The following is a 15,902-nucleotide window of genomic DNA, read 5'->3' as shown; positions in this document are numbered from 1 at the left end:
TCTAGATAAAGCCAGAGACCACAGGGACGTCCCGGGACAGTTGGCCAGGTGATGAGGCTGTGGGGTCTCCTTTTAGGGAGTAAGTCTTATTCTACCTGGAATGACTACGACATGTTAGGTGGTGGACAGTTTTGTAAACGTGTCTGCGAAGACCTGGGTTTTCTGGATACCAGAGAAGCAAGAAGTTTCATGGCCTGTTTCTGCTCTGATCACCTGTCTTCCATTCATGTGTTGCTCTCTTAAAAGTAGCATCCTGGCCTCTTTCATTTTTTGGGAGGGTGGGCTAAGACAAGCCCCCTTAACCGTCATGGCATCATGAGGGAGTAAATAGGTAACTGAAGTTAGATTGGTTGGAGTCTCTCTTGAGCGAGTATGGATATTAAACAAAGCATAAAAAGGGCTGGAGTGAATTCATCCCAGGAGTTCCCAAATGAAGTAACTAGTCAGCCAATCACTGGTGCTCGCATCTTTCAGATGTCTTCATTCCTTTTTGGGCATTGGCTCTAATCATCTCCGACCTGATTTTACTTTACTCATTTTTTTTTTTTTAAGAGATGTTATTTTTCCTTTTTAATCCTCTTCAGTTAGCTTACCTTGCTTTCCATCGTTGGGACTATTCCATAAATCCAAATTGATAGTCCTCATCACTGATTTCAACATAATCACATTTAGTTGGGCGAATATGAATCAGTTCACATTGAGTTTCAGTCTGGTTGAAAATAGTGGCATGTCCCTTTCCTCTTTGTATTTTTTTTTTTTTTTATCATTGAGGGAGTTCCCATGTAGAGTATTGTTACACTATTATATAACTTGTATTTATTGTAGGAGTTTCATTCATAACTGTGAAGGGTGAAAGTGGAGTTCAGTATACATAGTCATACAGGTTCTTCCAACCAAGGACTTGGTAGCAGCCTTGATGACTTCGGTCACACTGTAGATTGCATTTCATGTGGGGAAGAGGCTGGGGTGATGGGCAGTGTTATTGTCTCCAAGTCACCCCCAGTGAAATGAGGTAGGGCTCGGCATTAAGTCAGAAGTGGAATGACGGACATGCTCCTAACAAGAGGGTTGGAATGATTAACGGGGAAACTCACTGTGACATGTTGGGAATGAGTCCATTTGATCTAGACCCAAGCTGATGGGCCATCACCGTTGATTAAGGGAATCTGAAATCCTCATGTGGGCGTGTATCACCACACTGTCGGAAGTTAAGAAAAGGTGTGGATGACTGATTAAGTTTGTCAATAGCCTGTGACAACCGATTTCTATGCAAATCAATTTCATGACTGCTGAGTGAATGGCCTTGATGGGTGAATATGCCTGCTTTATCTCGGGAGATTTCACCAAATGTTGACCTTTTTAAGAACACTGTATTGGAGTATAGTTGATTTACAATGTTGTGTTACTTTCTGCTGTATAGCCAAGCAAATCAGTTATACATGTGTGTACATCTGTCGTTTTTTAGATTCTCAGTATTTTTTCCAAACATTTTTCCTCTCCAGCATTTTGAAAGTTAGGCCTCTTAGAGTTGCTCACCTAAAGCAGAAACTGAAAACGTACAATGGGTGTAAGCCTGGCAATGGATCATTTTTGGCAGTCACTCTTGACAACCTGGGCTGAATACCAGCCTTGTTTAGGGACTGCGTTAACAGTTATCACAGGAGAAGTTACAGTCCTGTTCTTGTCAGTTCTTCCTCTGTGATTAATGACCAGAGGAGAAAATCCTAAGAATAACCTGGGTCCCGGTCAAAAGAAACACGGGTTTAAATCTAAGAAGAGCGGAATGCTAAGCATCTATACTACTCTCCTCCTGAGGGTAGCGTCCCGGGTCATCTGTAAGAGGTCCTTGTCCCGTGGTCGTGAGATAACCAAGCTGAAGTGTCAAGGGGAAAGGCTCGATAGACAGTTTATTTGGATAAATGGATATTGACTGGTGAGTTAGAATGATCTCATGGGTTATAATGCTCTGTGAGCTGTGAAAGTCCTTTTTGCTGGCTCACAACCTTAGAACATATATTTACCCATAAATCACTCCTGTTGTACAGGTAAAATTGTTTATATGGCTCTGTTGGTTAATTAGTCACATCTTTACCACAAGGAACAGTTTAGATCAATTAAAAAAGAAAAAAAAAAAACCTACAGATAAGCAAGTGTCCCTTTTCAGAAGACTAGGCTTATATTTAATCTCTCTATTTTAGAGTTGTTCAGTGTTAAATCTAAAACTTCCTCGGATTTTTTCCCCCCATGAAAGTTAACGTCTCATCATTTAGTATTTATTTTCAACTAAAATACCCCTGACTCTTGTGAGTTATGAATCAATTTGTTTGCATTGCCTCAAATTGATGTCCCTTGCTTGACTGCAAGGAGATCCAACCAGTCCATCCTAAAGGAAAGCAGCCCTGAATATTCATGCGAAGGACTGATGCTGAAGCTGAAACTCCAATCCTTTGGCCACCTGATGCAAAGAACTGAGTCGTTGGAAAAGACCCTGATGCTGGAAAAGATTGAAGGCAGGAGGAGAGGGGGAATACAGAGGATGAGATGGTTGGATGGCATCACAGACTCAATGGATATGAGTTTGAGCAAACTCCGGGAGTTGGTTATGGACAGGGAGGCCTGGCGTGCTGCAGTCCATGGGGTCGCATGGAGTCGGACACAACTGAGCGACTGAACTCTTGATAAATGTATACGATATCCATTCTATTTAGGGTGGACTTGTCAAATTTTCATGTCTGCATGAGTCACCTGAGGGTCTACTTAAATCAGAGATTCTAAATAATTCCCCTCATCTGGCCTGGGATTCAATATTTCACACATCTCCCACAGGGTGTTGCTTCTGTTTCTGGAGGTGAGCGAGCCTTAGATCTTTTCTTCTGCCAAGCATCAGATGGTAAACATCTTTGGCTTTCTTGTCCAAAAGGAGCCAGAGACAGTGCAGAAACACCAACGGCTGTATTTCAGTCTGGTTGTATTTATGGACACTGAAGTTGGAATTTCACAGAATCTTCATGTGTTACAAAATATTATTCTTTTTGATTGTTCCCAAACACTTGGAAATGCAAAGACAGCAAAACAACAACAAAACGAAAAAAAACCAACATGCATAACTCTTGCACTGTATATAAGTAAGCAGCAGGCAAGATTTGGCCCGAGGTCATAGTCGTGTGATATCTGTTTTAACTCAGCATTGCAGGTTAGATTGAGTTGTCAACGAGACGTGCAGCGGGCCTGGGGAGGGAGCACTGCTTTCTCTGCCATCTGCAGATGGGATCAGCTTAGAGGGGCTCTCTGGAGGAGCAATAGATTTCCTGTGCCCTTAAAAAAAAAATAGTAATACTCATTATTTCTCCTGGGAGAGTAGATAATCAAGCCACGTTGGTATTTCCATGTTTATCTTAACTCCTAGAAATAGTGTTTAGAGGAGATATCAACCATCAGTTAGAATGTTGTGTATTTAATATGATGCTGTGATCAATGGGACACCCAGGAAGATGTATGGAACTTTTTGTTGCTGTTGAGTCACTCAGTCATGTCTGACTCTTTGCAACCCCATGGACTATAGCACTCAGGCTTCCCTGTCCTTCAGTAACTCCCAGAGTTTTCTCAACCTCATGTCCACTGGATCCATGATGATGTCCAAGCATCTCATCCTCTTTCGTCCCCTTCTCATCCTGCCTTTCATCTTTCCCAGCATCAGGGTCTTTTCCAATGAGCTGGTTGTTTACATCAGGAGGCCAAAGTATTGGTGCTTCAGCATCAGTCCTTCCAATGAATATTCAGGACTGACTTCCTTTAGGATGGACTGGTTTGATCTTCTTGCAGTCCAACGGGCTCTCAGGAGTGTTGTCCAGAACCACAGTTTGAAAGCATCAATGAGTCATTGTCTAGTTATGGTGTGTGATTGGAACTTTGGGCCTCCCTTGTGGCTCAGATGGTAAAGAATCTGTCTACAATGCAGGAGACCTGGGTTCGATCCCTGAGTTGGGAAGATCCCCTGGAGAAGGAAAGGGCAACCCACTCCAGTACTCTTGCCTGGAGAAACCCATGGACAGAGGAGCCTGGCGGGCCACAGTTCATGGGGTCACGAAAGAGTCAGATATGACTGAGTGACCAACACTTTTACTTTTCACTTTCACATTGGAGATTTAGGAGATGACTGTGATTTTTCTTAGTCAGTATTTCCGTGTGTCCGTGCTGTTACTGCTAGGACAAGATTGTACCTTTCTGTGGATCATTGTATTAAACCTTTGAGTCTCAGGGAGTACATTTACTGTCGGGAAATGAGAAAGTCCTATTTTCCTGTGATGTCGTTGTAGTCTGCCACCCTGAGGATGTTAGCGGTGGCTGCAGACCAGGCTGGATTTCATTCCTTTGACCTTGACTGTGTAGCCTTCTAACTTTCAGGGCTGATGTGGCTGGGAGGTTGCAGAGAAATGTGGCTTCACCCTGTAGGAACACCAGCTCTGTCAGTTACTGTCTTAGAATCCAGCAGACAGCATGCCCCTTTACCAATTCTAACACCCTAGGCAGAAAGTTGGACCTTTATTTAAAATACTGTGACGAAAAAAACTGAAACGTCACTCTGAGTATGCACATCTATTGCAAGGCATAGGATAATTTCATATATGGTGCTTAGACTCAGTAAGATGGTACATTTAAATTTTAGGTGTGTATTTAGGTCAGAATTATTGAATTTAAAGAGCTGGGTCTTAGTTGCAGCATGCAAACTCTTAGCTGTGGCATGTGGGATCTAGTTCCCCGAGCAGGGATCAATCCCCAGGCCATCTGCCTTGGGACTGTGGAGTCTTATCCACTGATGCTAAATTGCTTCAGTCATGTCCAACTCTCTGCGATCCTATGGACTGTGGCCCGCCAGGCTGCTCTGTCCATGGAAGTCTTCAAGCAAGAAGACTGGAAGGGGATCTTCCGGTGGGAATCTCACCCACTGCACAACCAGGGAAATCCCGAGAATTAGCTAATGTTTACATTCACGTCAGATGATGGTTATGATAGTTGTGGCGTATGAAGCATTTTTATTTTGCTGGCTCTCTTTCCTTCTTATAAGATTCTTTTCTGATGAGTACACAGAATGTCAGACACGTGGACTGTCCTGTGTGAGGTCACTCAGATACCGTGTTAGTAGTTAGGAAATTCTAGATGCTGAAGCACAACACAGACACGTGTAATAATTCCAGCACGTGATAGAGGCTCGATTCTCCTTCCAGTAAAGGGTGCAATGGGTGTGCCTAACAGGCTTGCAGCTGTTACCCTGTCAGACATTTGGGACCCACACCGTCCTTGCATTTCTGACTTCCCTGGTGGCTCGGCTGGTACGGAATCCACCTGCAATGTGGGAGACCTGGGTTTGATCCCTGGGTCGGGAAGATCCCCTGGAGAAGGGATAGGCTACCCACTCCAGTATTCTGGGGCTTCCCTTGTGGCTCAGCTGGTAAAGAATCCACCTGCGATGCGGGAGACCTAGGATCACTCCCTGGATCGGGAAGATCCCCTGGGGAAGGGAAAGGCTACTCACTCCAGTGTTCTGGCCTGGAGAATTCCATGGACTGTATAGTTTATGGGGTCGCCAAGAGTCGGACACGACTGAGCGACTTTCACTTTCAGATTTCAGATGTCCTTGCATCTCAGGCAACCACGATACTCTGTAGTTTCCAGGTTCTCAGTGCTGTGGCTTTAAGTGGGTCAAGTGGAAAGGGTATGGGGGTGGGAATTCGTCTCCCAGCGGGGTGTGCTTCCACTCAGCTGGAACTCAGCGGCAGGACCCCCACCCGGAGGAAGAGTCAGCAAGTGGGTCCTGGTGTTACCAGCAGGACAAAGGTGGCTTACGACTCAAGCTAGCATCCTTCAGATGTCCTTTCTCTCTTCCTTACTGTGTGTTTGTTAAGTTGCTTGAGTTGTATCTGACTCTGTGCGACCCCCCTGGACCACAGCCCACCAGACTCCTCTGTCCATGGGGGTTCTCTAGGCAAGAATACGGCAGTGGGTTGCCGTGCCCTCCTCCAGGGGATCTTCCCGACCACCCAGGGATCGAACCCGCATCTCTTAACATCTACGTGCATTGGCAGACGGATTCTTTAGCCCTAGCGCCAGACCGACTCTGATCTTTTTAACATCTACACTCACCAAGTTCTACCCCAAAGGAAAAGATGACCACAGTCAAGAATTTACCTGATCATAATTTTTTTTTCCTGCCTCTCAACCCTCTTGAATCCTTCCGCAGCTTCTTTTAATTTCAGTGCCAGGAGATGGGCTATCCGGAACTTCATTTCCTTCGAGTTGATAGGATCGGTCAGTTCAGTTCAGTTCAGTCGCTCAGTCGTGTCCGACTCTTTGCAACCCCATGAATCGCAGCATGCCAGGCCTCCCTGTCCATCACCAACTCCTGGAGTTCACTCAAACTCACGTCCATCGAGTCGGCGATGCCATTCAGCCATCTCATCCTCTGTCGTCCCCTTCTCCTCCTGCCCCCAATCCCTCCCAGCATCAGGGTCTTTTCCAATGAGTCGTAGTGCTCTATAAATTATTCAGGATAATATTTCTTCCCACGCTGGTAATATTGCCTTTGTTTTCATCTCCTGGCCTCTTGTATCAGGCAATGGGACGTGTAATATCTTAGCCCCTCGGAATTTGAGGGTCAAGGTACCAATGCGCCCGTTTAAATATTCATGAGGGAGGCGGAGCCTGCTTTTGGAAGCTCTGCAGGCCTGTTTAGGCATTCCATCCCATCCGTGCTTCAGGTTAAAAACCCATGACTGCCGGAGAGGAAAAAGCCAGGCTGTGAGTAGCCAGCGCTGGAAGAAAATTGGCTCATTTTACCAAGCGACTTGGCGAAACAGATGAGCCTGCCAAGGATGCTGGAGTGGTTTTGCCTTCTCCTTGCCCCGTGGCTCTCTCTGAGTACGTTCTCTGTTTCTGATCGTGGGACGTGAATAAAAGAGCCCATCACTGCCAGCTGCTGGGGAATCAGCCAGCCTGCCAGGCAGGAGCGCTTCTCCCAGCTCTGAATCACTGTTCGAGTATCGCAGCCAAGGGCTTGGAGGTCTCAGCCATCCAACCCTTCAGGGTTGTGCTCATCTCGTTCAGCCCCTTGCGGTGATCTCTTTATTTTAAGTAATGAATCAGTCAGGCAGACGTCTTTGTAGGGAAAAGTGCGGTAATACAAAGATGCGGGATTTACAAGGGCAAACGTTGCTCTGACATGTCGAAAACTTCCAGGTTCCACACAGAAACGGAGACAGCAATCCATGACCTCAGCGCAGTTGCAGGATACAAATTCAACATGGAAAGACCAGATATTTCCTACACATTAACACTGAACACCCTGAAAAGGAAGTTTTTGCTCATTCAGGGACTGTAGTAAAAAAATTGACATTTACGTGCCTTCTGAGGTTTTAGAATTTTTCTTTTGGAATGTTCTGTAAAACACTCTCGACTCGCTTGGATATTCCTCTTCCTCAAGGCAATGGTAAGGGTTTGAATGTTCCAATCAAAGCTTTTGTGCTGATGAAAACAGTTTTTTTAGTTTAATTCAAGTCTATCAGAATATACCCACCCCCTCCCTCTTTTCCTAGATGAGAAGATATCCAAAATTAGGAAGAATTTAAAATCATCTGACACTGCTTATTCTTGTCCAGTAGCCAATTCATGTCTGGCTATTTGTGATTCCCAATGGACTGCAGCATGCCAGGCCCCCCTGTCCATCACCAACTCCCGGAGTTTACTCAAACTCATGCCCATCGAGTCGGCGAGGCCATCCAACCATCTCATCCTCTGTCCTCCCCTTCTCCTCCTGCCCTCAGTCTTTCCCAGCAGCAACATCTTTTCCACTGAGTCATCTGTTTGCATCAGGAGGCCAAAGCATTGGAGCTTCAGCTTCAACCGCAGTCCTTCCAATGACTATTCAGGAATGATTTCCTTTAGGATGGACTGGTTGGATCTCCTTGCTGTCCAAGAGGTTCTCAAGAGTCAAGCATCAATTCTTCAGCGCTCAGCTTTCTTTATAGTCCAACTGTCACATCCATACATGACTACTGGAAAAACCACAGCCTTGACTAGATGGACCTTTGTCGGCAAGGTGATATCTCTGGAGCGTGATCTGTGTCCTTGACTGTGCATGCATGTTGCCTAAGGGTCTTGTTAAAATGCAGATTCTGACTCGGTTGGTCTGGAGTGCGTCTGATATTCTGTATTTCTAGCAAACTCCCCATGATGCTTATGCTCCCAGTTCGGGTACCACGTTCTGCAGAGCACGGGGATGGGAGTTAAAGATGTAGGCTCAGGGTTGAAGACTGTCAGGGCAAGGTGGATTCCAGGCTGACAGGATGGGAGTCAGAACTGATTGACTGTCAGCAGGATGAGTAGAGAAACACAGTGGCCTGGGCAAAGACTTGGAAGGCAACCAGGCATGGACTGACTAGGAATTCCAACTATATCCCAAGAGATGTGCTTCCTGTATACCGTACAAAAGCAATAAAGGCCACTTCCTTATTTTTCCCAAGTTATGCAGAGCACTCTGCCTTGTTTGGGTCAACATGACGTTGACCAGATGTCTCTCTCTCCATATAGCATCATTGTCTTGCCAGGGTACCACATACCACTTGGAATGTGGTCACCAGACACCAGCATCACCGGGGAGTGATGGAAATTCAGAGCTGAGACCCTACCCCCAAAACTCTTGTATCTGGAGCTTCACTTGAATAAGATCCTAGGTGATCTGTACGTGTGCTGGAGTTAGAAAGTACTTGTCTAGACTTCTCTTATTGTCGGCAACATGGGAGAATGGGTAAGTTCAGAGCTGATATAAGTTGTGAGCAGACCGGAGTGGACAGCTGCACTGAGGGAAATTGACCTGGAGAAGTGACTGGACTCTCCTTAAGGAAGAAACAGGTTCCTGTTGGTTTGCACTTTGGAGGTTTGAGGGTTGCTTATTGCTGCAGCATAACTCAACCTATCCTGACTAAAACTGCTAAAACTACCAAATCCAAATGTCTGATTGGATGTTTTGGAGATATTGACCAGATTCGGTCCCTAAGTTCAGTTCTTGGTTTGTAAAATAGAGATAACTATCTTATTGTGTTGTGATGGATATTACTACCTCTGTAGAATATATACATACATATATATATATACATATACCTATATATGTACACACACACACACACACATATATATATGTATACACACACACACAAACACACACCCCAGAATACTAGAGTGGGTTGCCATGCCCTCCTTTAGGGGATCTTCCCAACCCAGGGGTTAAACTCAGGTCTCCTGCATTGCAGGCGGATTCTTTTTTTTTTTTTTTTTTGCAGGTGGATTCTTTACCAGCTGAACCACCAGGGAAACCTCCTCTATATATGTATACATATGTAGTAAATAGATAAATAATATTACAATTAAATAAATGATTAAAAAAGTAGCAAGTATTTTTGCTGTCATTGTTGTTGAATTGATCAGAACTCAATGTATTGGTGCAGAAGGCAGAATTTGAGGCCGCAGGTGTGTAAATGACAACCCCTGGGCCAACTCTGGTCTGTTGCCTGTTTATGTAAGTAATTGTTTTTTTCAGTCGCTCAGTCATTTCTGACTCTTTGTGGATGTTATTCGTAAATAACGTTATAATGAAATGCAGTCTCACTCATTCCTTCATCTATCTTCATGGCTGATTTCATAGAGTTTCTGTGACCCCACTAAGCCCCAAATACCTACTTTCTACCCTTTTCCAGAGAATCTCGGGTGATTCCTATTTTGTTTGCTAGTCTAATATGAGTGGAAAAGGGGATGTCTATGAATTACTTGCCACTTGGACATTTGGACTCCTTTATGGTCCCTTGGATTGCAAGGAGATCCAACCAGTCCATCTTAAAAGAAATCAGTCCTGGAAATTCACTGGAAGGACTGACGCTGAAGTTGAAACTCCAATACTTTGGCCACCTGATTCGTAAGAGCTGACTCATTGGAAAAGAGCTTGGTGCTGGGAAAGATTGAAGGCTTGAAGAGAAGGGGACAACAGAGGATGAGATGGTTGGATGGCATCATCGACGAGATGTACATGAGTTTGAGCAAGCTCTGGGAGTTGGTGATGAACAGGGAGGCCTGGCATGCTGCAGTCCATGGGGTCGCAAAGAGTTGGACATGACTGAGCCACTGAACTGAACTGAACTGACTGATGGTTGTAAGGAATTGGATCATATGACATTTACCAAAAGGATAATCAGATGCAACATTGAGAGTCCAAGATACCAGCATTTCATAACCCCCATGTCACATGTTGGGTCAGCTTGCGGGATCTATATACAGTTCTTCATATATCTTAGGTAACATATACGGATTTATTACAGGAGGGCAAACATCCCTCTTTAGCTAGATTGCCCTACCTGTAGAAGCAGAAACCAGTAAATGACAACCGTGTTCCTCCAGATGGCAGATTTCTTCTTAACAGTTATTTTAAAATCTGGTATTGTCTTATTTTTGTTCTCTATAAGACACGGGCTCTTGAAAAGAGCCAGTGGCGGGCTGCAACAGCCAAAAGAACAGCAAAGATTTCTTGAAAGAGCTGTAACTAAAATACAGCACCATTTCCGTGTTGTGGAAGCAAAGAGCAGTCATTGAAAACCAGAAAATTAATGGCCGGGGATTTGCTTCGGAGCAGCTCTCCCGCCTGGACGGCCTGCTGACTCAGCTGGGTCCTTGCTGCTCTCGGAGCCTGTGGCCAAAGAAGTAATAATATGTGATGCCCAAGCTAATGGAGGATAAAATACAGAGGCAGGAGCAGAGAACGGGGCAGGGGTAAAACTCTCCCAGCTCCGGAGACGGAATCTGTGTCCGCTGTAGGAATCCTGGCAATGAGCCAGTGGATAGCCAAAGACGAGCTGACTTAGAGACAGGAGATGCTCTTTTCTTTCCTTTTCTGCCACCAACTATCTATCTGTCTTTCTGGGCGAAGTGTCATTGTAACTTTCTGTGGGAGAATCCCCATCTGCTAGACTGTGTAGTGTTGGTGGGACTGTCCCTTGCTGTTGTTGTTTGGTTACTCAAGTGTGTCCGACTCTTTGTGACCCCATGGACTGTAGCCTGCCAGGCTCCTCTGTCCATGGGATTCTCAAGGCAAGAATAGTGGAGTGGGGTTGCCATGCCCTCCTCCAGGGGATCTTCCCATCCCAGGGGTCAAACCTGAGTCTCCAGCTTAGCAGGCGGATTCTTAACCACTGAGCCCCTAGGGAAGCCTGGACTGTGGGTACCAAATGGCCTTTCTGCCCCTTGTTAAGGACTCAGCAGTGACCAGGACTAGACCCGGTGAATTCTCCCTTGGGACTCCAAATACCGTCCAGACAAAGGAACAGGCGTTGATTCTCGTTTGTCCCAGCTGCAGTACGGACGTGTGAGTTACCTTTTCATCTCCAGCTCCACCCAGTCCCAGGAGCTGCCCTATGCCTTTTCGTTTCTGCTCTGAGTTTTTGGAGAGTCCTTGAGTTGCGTGGACTATATCCAGTTGTGTGTGTGTGGGGTTTTTTTTTTTCTGGTTTCTCTGGATCTTCACTGGGCTCCCCTCATCACACACACTGAATGGGTTTCTGTAGATATGAAAGAGTGTTACCCAGAGTGCAACTGCCTGTCCATCCAGTAGTCACAGGTCTTTATTTCAAAACCTGTATCCCTCGTGGCTCAGCCGGTGAAGTCTTCCTGCAGTGCGGGAGACCTGGGTTCAATCCCTGGATCGGGAAGATCCCCTGGAAAAGGAAACGGCAACCCACTCCAGTATTCTTACCTGGAAAATCCCATGGACGGAGGAGCCTGGTAGGCTCGCAAAGCGTCAGAGACGACTGAGCGACTTCACTTCACTATTATATACAGTGGGCTTCCCTGGTGGCTGAGCTGGTAAAGAATCTGGCTGCGATGCGGGGTCTTTTCTGACTCTCTGCAGCCCCATGGACTGCATCTCACCAGGCTTCTCTGTCCATGTGGATTCTCCAGGCAAGAACACTGGAGTGGGTTGCCAGGCCCTCCTCCAGGGGATCTGCCCAACCCAGGGGTCAAACCCAGGTCTCCCGCACTGCAACCAGATTCTTTACCAGCTGAGCCACCCAGGAAGCCCAAGAATACTGGAGTGGGTAGCCTATCCCTTCTCCAGGGGTTCTTCCTGACCCAGGAGTCGAACCGGGGTCTCCTGCATTGCAGGCAGATTCTTTACCAGTGAACCACAAAGGAAGCCCTCTGTACATAAGATAGGTTGTGAAATAAAGACTTTGTGATTGTTGGATGGACGTGCAGTTGCATTCTGGATGATATTCTTTCATATTTACCAACCTCCATCCAGTGTGTATGACCTTACTTAAAAGGGCATTAATGACATTAGACGTGGCTTAGTGAAGACTCTTAAAGGAGATGAAAGGGATAAATGACGTGCAGGTAGATTAAAGGAATCAGAGTTGATTAGCCCAGATTAAACAAGGACTGGACAGGAGAGATTTTCAGCTCAAGATAACTTGAGCACTTCAATTTAACTTCCTCTTTTCCAAATCCAATGAAAATGAACAAAGCGTATGTCATGAAAGAATGGTTGTAGTTGGCGCTTCCCAGATACAAAATATAGATTTTTGCTGTTCAGTCGCTCAGTCGTGTCCACGTCTTTGTGATACCATGGACTGCACCAAACCAGATTTCCCCGTCCTTTGAAATATAGATAAGGAAGGGCGGTTCCATCCAAGGGCAGTTCAGAGGTAAAGGAATGCTTCACACTGGACACATCCTTTGTAATTCAAGAGTAGACAGCTAGAATCCAGATGAGGGTGAGGGGAACAACACAGGAGAAAATAATTGCCCATCTGGGGGCGCTTTGAGAGGAGAGGAAAGGAACAGACTGGAGAACGTGGTCCCTGTCTTGAAGTGTGTCTCGAGTCTGTATCTGTTAGGAGGCTGGCAACGTCCGTGCAATAGCTAAGTTGTGTCTGACTCTGTGACCCCATGGACTGTAGCCCACCAGGCTCCTCCGTCCATGGGATTCTCTGGGCAAGAATACTGGAGTGGGTTGCCGTGTCCATCCTCCACGGGATCTTCCCGACCCAGGGATCAAACCCGTGTCTCTGATGTCTCCTCTATTGGCAAGTGAGCTCTTTATACCACTCGGGCCACCTGGAAAGGGTCCTCGGAAACATGTCAGTTACAGATGCTGGTCTCAGATTCATCCTGATGCCAACAGCCACACCAAACGAGCATGCGACCCCATGGACTGCAGCACACCAGGCCTCCCTGTCCATCACCAACTCCCGGAGCTTACTCAAACTCAAGTCCATCGCGTCGGTGATGCCATCCAGCCATCTCATCCTCTGTCGTCCCCTTCTCCTGCTTTCAATCTTTCCCAGCATCAGGGTCTCTTCCAGTGAGTGACTTATTTTCACCAAAATGATGTTGCCTTGTTCTCTCATGCCCTCAGTCTTTCCCAGCATCAGGGTCTTTTCCAACGAGTCGCCTCTTCATATCAGGTGGTCAAAGTGTTGGAGCTTCAGCTTCAGCATCAGTCCTTCCAATGAATATTCAGCATTGATTTCCCTTAGGATGGACTCTTTGGATCTCCTTGCAGTCCAAGGGACTCTCAGCTGAGGTGTGTCAACACCCAACTCCGCAAACAGAGGAAAGACGAGACGGAACATAAACCACCATCCATCGTGATAAGCACACGAAACAGGGACTGCGCTGACATTTAAACATCCATGAGAAATCTACTCAAGAGTGTCGTCATTAGGATTTGAAGGATTAGGGATCAAGAGCAGTCAGGAAAGAGAGAGGCCATACATCAAGATTAAATGGAGATTATGGACAGAGGACTCTGGTGAACTACAGTCCGTAGGGTCGTAAAGAGTCGGACACAATAGAAGTGACTTAGCACGCACACACACACACACACACACACACACACAGAAAAGATTAAATGGAGCTTAAATGGAGATGGTGTCTGAATATTTAAAATTGCAATTAGAGGAGGGAAGTGGATGCTGGGTACTTAAAAAGGTGAATTGGAAGGTGAAATATGGAAATGATCCTATCATTCAGGTTTTTGAAAAGTGAAGAGGTGAAATTGATGAACAAGATGAAATTGGAGAGGTGTTAGACAGCAACGGTCCCCAACTTTTATGCCACCAGGGACCGGTTTCATGGAAGACAATTTTTCCATGGACCGGGGTGGGAGGGGTAGCTTGGGGATGATTTGATCGCATTACATGTATTGTTCACTTCATTTCTATTGTTACGTCAGCGTCACTTCAGGTTATCAGACCTTAGATCCCAGAGGGTGGGGACCTCTGTTCTAGAGGGGATCTGGAGACTCAACGTGACAATAACAGGAAGAAGGACCGTGACCTTTAGGAATAATAGAGCCAACCACGCCAGAGAAAGGGGCTTTTAGATTTTATAGTGAGCCTGAGAAAATGAAAGGCATCTATCTATCCCAGTTATTCTCCTTCTTAATAACAACTTTAAAGGAAAAGATGCTGTAAGCTTTCTGACAGGGTAAAAGTATTTCAAGGAAGAATGGTCCAAAGATGGGAAAATCATCAAAGAACTTCTCCCTTTGAGTATCAATTCCAGAACACAATATAGCAATAGATAGAATTAGGAGCAGCTTCCCAGGTGGCGCTATTTAGAATTCCCTGCTGGCTCAGACGGTAAAGCGTCTGCCTACAATTCGGGAGACCAGGGTTCAATCCCTGGGTCAGGAAGATCTCCTGGAGAAGGAAATGGCAACCCACACCAGTATTCTTGCCTGGAAAATCCCATGGATGGAGGAGCCTGGTAGGCTACAGTCTATGGGGTCGCAAAGAGTCAGACACGACTGAGTTATTTCATTTCCCTTTCCCAGGTGGCGCTTGCGGTAAAGAACCAGCGTGACTTTGCAGGAGATGTAAGAGACTCTGATTTGATCCCTGGGGCAGGAAGATCCCCTGGAGGAGAGCATGGCAACCCACTCCAGTATTCTTACCTAGAGAATCCCATGGACAGAGGAGCCTGGCGGGCTTCAGTCCATGGGGCCGCAGAGAGTCGGACACGACCGAGCGGCTATGCACCCAGGCTGGACAGGAAAATCACTGATTAGGACCTGAGATTTCTATATTTATTTAAGGTGCTCATTTATAATGCTAATAAAAGCCTGTTCTTTAAAACAGATGTTACTCATAAAGTGTCGCAGCTGTATATTTTTGTCTAGAAAGCTACTTCAGGAAACTCTGCAACGTCTGGATATTCATCATAGATGAAACTGCTTATTTATCAACAGACTTTCTTGAGTCCAGTAATAAGATTGTGGAGATAAGGAAAACATAGATCCAAAAGGATCAAGATAGATAAAGAATGACTAGTTAATGAAGGGTTAAATCGTTGTGGAGTTTAAAGCTTGTGGATAAGTCATAACTCTCGAAGCAGACCAGAGGTTGAAACTCTTATCGTAAAGTCAAACTGATCTTGCAAAAGACAGCCTCCCCAGAGGTCCAAAATTTAGACACAACACCACCTCCCAAGGCAAGGATAGAGTTGTGTTAGTACTAAGATTGGTGGAAAGTGTATACACAAAGTAGGTAGATTTTAGCAGCACCCAGTTCCCACGACTCACCTCTGTGATTCCGGTGTAAATCTAGTTCTCTCTAGAGGCTCTGAGCTAGAGCGATTCGGGATTTTAGACAGTAATGCTATGTGTGTGCTCAAGTTGCGTGGTCATGTCTCTTTGCGACCCCATTTACTGAGGACCCTGTTGGGCTATATAGTCAGCCAGGCTCCTCTGTCCATGGGATTCTCCAGGCAAGAGGACTGGAGGGGGTGGCCATACCCTCCTCCAGGGGATCTTCCCTACCCCAGGAATCAAAACTTGCATCTCCTGCTTGGCAGGCAGTTGT

General features: G+C 45.8%; 1 long non-coding RNA gene across 3 annotated transcripts in view; it reads left to right on the top strand.

The window, feature by feature from the left end:
- The window catches only part of LOC122689259, a 31,893-nt gene extending 16,737 nt beyond the window's left edge, over nt 1-15,156 (top strand). For all 3 annotated transcript variants that reach the window (XR_006339778.1, XR_006339775.1, XR_006339777.1), the window contains one exon: nt 14,876-15,156. This is a non-coding gene — a long non-coding RNA (uncharacterized LOC122689259). The remainder of the gene's footprint in view (nt 1-14,875) is intronic.
- The last annotated feature ends 746 nt before the right edge of the window (nt 15,157-15,902 follow it).

The sequence above is a fragment of the Cervus elaphus genome, chromosome X (assembly GCF_910594005.1).
Source record: "Cervus elaphus chromosome X, mCerEla1.1, whole genome shotgun sequence".
Classification (NCBI taxonomy): Eukaryota; Metazoa; Chordata; class Mammalia; order Artiodactyla; family Cervidae; genus Cervus; species Cervus elaphus.
The sequence above is the reverse complement of the archived record's forward strand: the minus strand, read 5'-3'. Positions and strand labels throughout refer to the sequence as shown.